The following is a 6667-nucleotide window of genomic DNA, read 5'->3' on the forward strand; positions in this document are numbered from 1 at the left end:
GTGCTGACAGCTCAGAGCCTGGAGCCTACTTCAGATTCTGTGTCTCCTCCTCTCTCTACCCCACCCCTGCTCGGGCTCTGTGTCTGTCTCTCAATAATAAATAAACGTTAAAAAAATTTTTTTTTAAGAAAAAGATGTCAATGCATTATGAAGGCTAGTTAGATGAAGATACAAAACCTTCTACATCACTACTTGACTTCAAAAATGAATGCATTCATCCTCAAAAAAATGAGTCAGCACTGGGTTATTTTGTGCTCTCATTGAAAATGTGATGTTTTCGACTAAAAAAAGACTTATATTCCAAACTAATGTTATATGAATGCAATTATTCTCAAAATGTCCTATTTGGAATCACTACATCCTGTATAATAATGCCAAGCACCCAAAGTTGCTGAGAATCTTTCACCACTGACAATGGCTAGGTATCAAGTATAATAGGACCAGACGCAGCAAACAAATTAAAATGTGTGTCTTTGTCAAATGACACTGTTTCGAGGAGTGTAAGTGACATGGCAATTAATGTCTGTGAACAGCTGGTTTTAAAGATTAAAGAAAGTGATTATTTTGCCCTGCCAGTGGACAGATCCACCTAAATGTGCTGAAATGTTAGCATTTTAAGATACATTTCCCTGAAACACTATGGATAAGTTGTCCAGAAAAATTTAACCCAGTCTTACAATAGGAGAAGACCATTTTGAGGTATTTCAAGGGTAACCCAGAATTTCAATATATGAACCGGGAACTTTATGTTGCTGTTTCTATGGTCAGAACTGAATCACAGACTTATCAAAGTAGGAAATGATTTGATTACAAAGAATGATTCAGATTCTTCCTGGATATGCTGCCTCTTTTATTCCCATAGTATTGGTCTTTAAAAAAAATTTTTTTTAATATTTATTTATTTTTGAAAGAGAGAGGCAGAGAGAGAGACAGAGCATGAGCAGGGGAGGGGCAGAGAGAGAGGGAGACACAGAATCTGAAGCAGGCTCCAGGCTCTGAGCCGTCTATGGGGCTCAAAGTCATGAATCATGAGATCATGACCTGAGCAGAAGCTTAACCGACTGAGCCACCCAGGTGCCCCATATTGGTCTTTTAAAAAGAGGGGCAAAGGGAGAACATGTTTCCATGTATTTGGAGAACTATCATGAGTTTTAACAGGAATGTTCCTCAAAATGGCTATACAATCACGAAGTCCCAAGGCCATGAAGACAAAGTATTTATAAAGCCCAAGCATCATTTTTTCTTTAAGCCAAAATATCACCACTGGCTGATTGCCATGCTGAACACTAATTACCAAACCCAACACAGTAGAGGCTTGACATCCATGTGGGATGTGTCCTGTGACCTTCCAGATCTTAAGAATATTCAGGAATAGTAAACACAGAACTGGCAATAGACTGTGTTTTGAAGGATATTTTCACAAAGTAACAACACTCTTATCACTCCAAGAGAGTCATTCCTTGGATGAAGCCAATTCATTCACATAGCAAATGTTTATCGAGGTCTTTCTTTCATAGCTCAGAAACCTCCAAATTAGTTTCACAATGTCCTTGACTTCCATTCTCACTTTAGCAAATCTACAAGTTGAGGAGTTACTTGCACATAGTCCATATAAAAATGTTAAATCTGCCAGTGCAAATATTATAATTTATTTAATATACACAACATTTTTATAAGATTTTTTTAAAGAGGTGATGACATACTCTAAACTTTCCTGAATTTTATTCCTTATTTGGGAAAAGATGACAAATACATTGCCTTGAGGCCAATCAAGACCAAATCTCAGACAGTGCGTCTCACTTTAACTCCCTAGTTAAGGGAGTTGTCCCTAGGACAACTGCGTTTTTTAGTTTTTAAAACAAATCAACTTTGCTTCTTCTCTTTCTACAGACATGTTTATCCTAGTATCTCAGAAGCCCAATAATAAATCCAAAACTTTCTTCAACACATCCCACTGGAGACTTAGGCTCCTTATGGAAATAAGTTTTCTTCTATTTACACAGTCATGTCAGATTTTGTAAGGTACACTTGTGAATGAAGCCCCACCCATGACCCTTGTTGCATAGGAAATTCATAAAAAAAGCAAGTAAGTAATAAGTCATATTAAGTATTATGAACTATTTTTTTAATGTTTATTTATTTATTTTGAGAGAGAGTGCATGAGCAAGGGAGGGGCAGAAAGAGAGAGAGGGAGAAGAGAATCCCAAGCAGGCTCCACACCATCAGTGTCGATCCCGATGCAGGGCTTCACCTCATGAACTATGAGATCATGACCTGAGCTGAAACCAAGAGTCTGAGACTTAACCGACTGAGCCACCCAGGTGCCCTGACCTATCTTTTTTTTTTTTTAATTACTTATGTGAAGTGAATTAGTTAGGAATTGGGTCTTTGAGACAAAGTTATGACCTGGATCCTGAGGACAGTGTTGTAATACCTTGAAAAAAAGTAGGAACAAGCACCTCTTTATTGTAAGGCTCACCTGGAAAGGAGAGGCTGTGACTGAGAAGTGGCATGAATAGGTGGAGAGAAGACAAGATGGTTCCTACCCCTTTGTTTTAAGCAAAGGAATTTAGATTTGATTTGGCAGGTACACTTTTTTTTTTTTAAGTTTATTTATTTTGAAAAAGAGAGTGCACAGGTGTGTGCACATAAGTGGAGGAGAGGCAGAGAGAGTGGGAGAGAGAGAATCCCATGCCAGGGTGCTCAACACAGGACTCAATCCCATGAACAAAACTGTGAAACCATGACCTGAGCCGAAATCAAGAGTCAGATGCTTAACCAACTGAGGAGAAGAATAGCAGACTAGTAATTATCTGGGAAAATGTGTCCTTTTAAAAATTGGTAGAAAATAAGTCAGAAAGAAACTGAGCTACCAGATTGTTTCAATAATTCAAATTATTGAATAATTATATTCAATGATGAGGGACAGGATGAGGTCCAGCTGTAGAAGCAATGAAAAAGAACCCAATTTAAGAGGCCCTGTAGATAGTGAATGATAAGGACCAGAGACTGATCAAACAGGAACCTGAAGCAGAATCTAGTATCAAAATAGCTCCAAAATGGTGAGCCTGGCAACATCTAATTGTGAAATGCTATTTAATTAATGAAGTCAACATATATTAATTGAGCAGCTATTTATATGACAGGCACTATTCTGGGTACTTGGGAACCAAAAAGACAAAACTCCTTGTCCTTAAAGAGTTTATATTCTACTGAGGTAAACACAAGGAGCTGTGAAATTAGATACAAAAGGAGGTTGAACCAGATAATCTCTAAGGTCCATTCCAACTCTTATTGTTGTGATTCCAAAAAAGATGGAAGAGGACCTCACATTTTTAAGAAACATGTAGGTCATCAAACTTCCTTCATTCTAAAAGTACTTACTGGGCACAAACTATATACAAGGCATTGTCCAAAGCCCTGAAAACACAATAGCAAACAAGACAGCTCCTTGTCTGATTGGGCCTGTATCTAAAGGGGATACATGCAAAAAAGTCACTGAAGGGCTTAAACTGAGATTGATCTGATCCAATTTATGTTTTAAGAAGGTCACTTTGCGGGGCGCCTGGGTGGCGCAGTCGGTTAAGCGTCCGACTTCAGCCAGGTCACGATCTCGCGGTCCGGGAGTTCGAGCCCCGCGTCGGGCTCTGGGCTGATGGCTCGGAGCCTGGAGCCTGTTTCCGATTCTGTGTCTCCCTCTCTCTCTGCCCCTCCCCCGTTCATGCTCTGTCTCTCTCTGTCCCCAAAATAAATAAACATTGAAAAAAAAAAAAAAAAAAAAAAAGAAGGTCACTTTGCTGTCCTACAGAAAATGAGTTGAAGGGGATCACAGGCTAAAGAGGAAAGTTTCCTTCAAAGACAGCTGGGAAGATGAAGGTGGTCTCATTGGACATGTAAAGGAGTTAATGTTAAGATATCCGACAGGGCTCCTGACTGGACTGGATATGTGGTGAGGATAATGGTGGCATCATGGATACTGTTATGTTTCTGGTTTAAGCAATAAGAGGTCTGTGATGCCTTTTATTGTGACATGGGAAATTGGCAGGAGGAATAGAAATTAAAGGGAAAAAACAAAGCTCTTAAGGAAAACTTTCTTATTAGGGAATTTCTGACTGGGGGTGTAAGTAAGAAAAGGTATCTCAAATGTCAAGTAATAGAACTTCATCAGAGATTCCAGATGTATGGAATCCACCAGTGTAGGGTGGATATGAATATTTAGGGCTTTGATCTATTGGCTTTTTTTGCATCCAAGCGCAAGTTTTAGGGGTTTCAGTGGGCAGGGAGAGAGCAAAGCTTGCAGACTGAAGCTGAGTAGAGTCTTTGATATACACGCCAGAAAAAAACATTACAAAATATTTACCCATCATCAAGTAGCTCATTAGCACTGTTACACCACATATCACTGACAGTGAAGAGTCTAGGCAGGGATATTCTTTACCATCTTAGTGCCACAGGCAAGACTGAAAGGCAAACAGAAATGCTTTGGGGGGAAAATTAAATGACTTCCCTGTAATAAATGAGACTGGATGGCAAAGTCAACATCCTGTCCCATAGCTCAGGTAATATAAAACCTTTATTTACAATGCTGGTCTCTGTTATTGCGTTAATTGGTATCTAAAAGTCACCATCTCTGCCTTAATCCTTATTTAGAAACATCCAGTTGTGAAATACATTGGTGGTACCCAGAAGCAGCTAATCAATACTGCAGGGATTCTTTCTGACATGGAAAATCAGAACTTGGCAGGTAAATGGACTTTCTGTCCTGGCTCTCAAATCAATAGGTCAATTGGTTCTGGCTCCAAGTATTCAATATATATTTAACCTAAAAATAATAGACTCTTTTGAGCCAGTTCTATGAATCTCTATTAGTAAGTTATAGGTTATTGGGAAAAGACTTAAAAATAATTGACAGGATAATTCAATAGTGAAAAGGTAGGGAATCACTTTTGTATGGGATCTTAGTGATATCTCTGGTTCATTGTTTTTCTCTAAGAGCTACCCCTATAAGATTCTACCCCTATAAGAGCTCTCAGATCTTTCTCCTCCTCTCTTCTTACCCACTCTCATGATCTCACCCTCCAATGCTATTTAATTAATATAGTCAACATATATTAATTGAGCAGCTGTTTATATGGCATGCACTATTCTGGGTACTTGGGAACCAAACTTGTGAACCAAACAGACAAAAATCTTTGTCCTTAAGGAGTTTAAATTCTCCTGAGGAACCAAACTTGTGAACCAAACAGACAAAAATCTTTGTCCTTAAGGAGTTTAAATTCTCCTGAGGTAAACACACAAACATGTATGTAAACAAATTATATAGTATGGTAGCAGGCAGTAAGTGCTATGAAAAAAAAAAAAAAAGACAAGGTAAAGTAAAGTAAGGAGGAATCAATATGGTAATAAGACAGGGATATCTGGTGAGGAAGTCATCATGGAGAAGGTAAAATCTGAACAGACATTTGCCTGGTGAAGGAGGAGGAGCTGGTGAGGCAGGATCTGTGGGGAAACTGTTCCAGGCAGAGGAAACAGCCAGAGCAAGAGCCCAAGGCCAAAAATGCAAGGAGCCCTAGTTAGCTAAAATGGGTGAAGCAAGTGGTAGAAGTGACATTGGGTTCTTTTCTCTTCTCCTCAGCAGCAGGACTCAAGTCAGAAATGTAGGAGTTACCACAGACTTCTCTTCTCTTCTCATGGCCATCAACTCCATCATGGTATCATGTGGCTTTTCCCTCATAAATACCCCTCCAATGTCTCTTCTGACTTATTTTACACTGTCATCATTCCTTATAGAGATAGATAAAGTAGGCCTTAGCTATCTTCCAATCCACTGGTTTTCAAACTGCATACCTGTGAGTATCAGGAATGCCTCAGAAGTGACCCAGGTTGTTCACTTTAGGAAAGTGGGGAGGACCCATTATCTCACTGATGATAAAGATATATCCAAGAATGGTTTCTAAAATGTTAACTGGGATTATCTCTGGGTGATAGGATTTCAAATGTTCTTTACCATTTTTTTTTTTTTTTCGAGAGAGAGCGCATGAGCAGGGGGAGAGGGACTGAGGAAGAGAGAGAGAGAGAGAGAGAGAGAGAGAGAGAGAGAGAGAGAGAGAATCCCAAGCAGGCTCCACCCTCAGTTCAGAGTCCAAAGTGGGTCTCAATCTCACAACCCTGAAACCATGACCCTGAGCCAAAATCAAGAGTGGGATGCTCAACAGACTGAGCCACCCAGGTGTCCCTGGTATTTACTTCTTTTTAGAACTTTTTGTATTACTTACTTTTTCTTTGGAAAATTATATATTACATTTATAATAAATTTTTTAAAATTTTTAATGTTTATTCTTATTTTTGAGAGAGAGAGAGAGAGAGAGAGAGAGAGAGAGAGAGCGCCAGTGGGGCCAGGGCAGAGAGGGAGACACAGAATCTGAAGCAGACTCCAGGCTCTGAGCTGTCAGCATAGAGCCCAACATGGGGCTCGAACTCACCAACCGTGAGATCATGACTTGGGTCGAAGTCAGATGCTTAACCAACTGAGCCACCCAGACGCCCCAATAATATAAAAATTGTTAATAAAAATGTTAATAATAGGGGCACCTTGGTGGCTCAGTCAGTTGAACGTCCAACTTCAGCTCAGGTCATGATCTCACAGCTCATGAGTTCGAGCCTGGAG

The sequence above is a fragment of the Prionailurus viverrinus genome, chromosome F2 (assembly GCF_022837055.1).
Source record: "Prionailurus viverrinus isolate Anna chromosome F2, UM_Priviv_1.0, whole genome shotgun sequence".
NCBI lineage: Eukaryota > Metazoa > Chordata > Mammalia > Carnivora > Felidae > Prionailurus > Prionailurus viverrinus.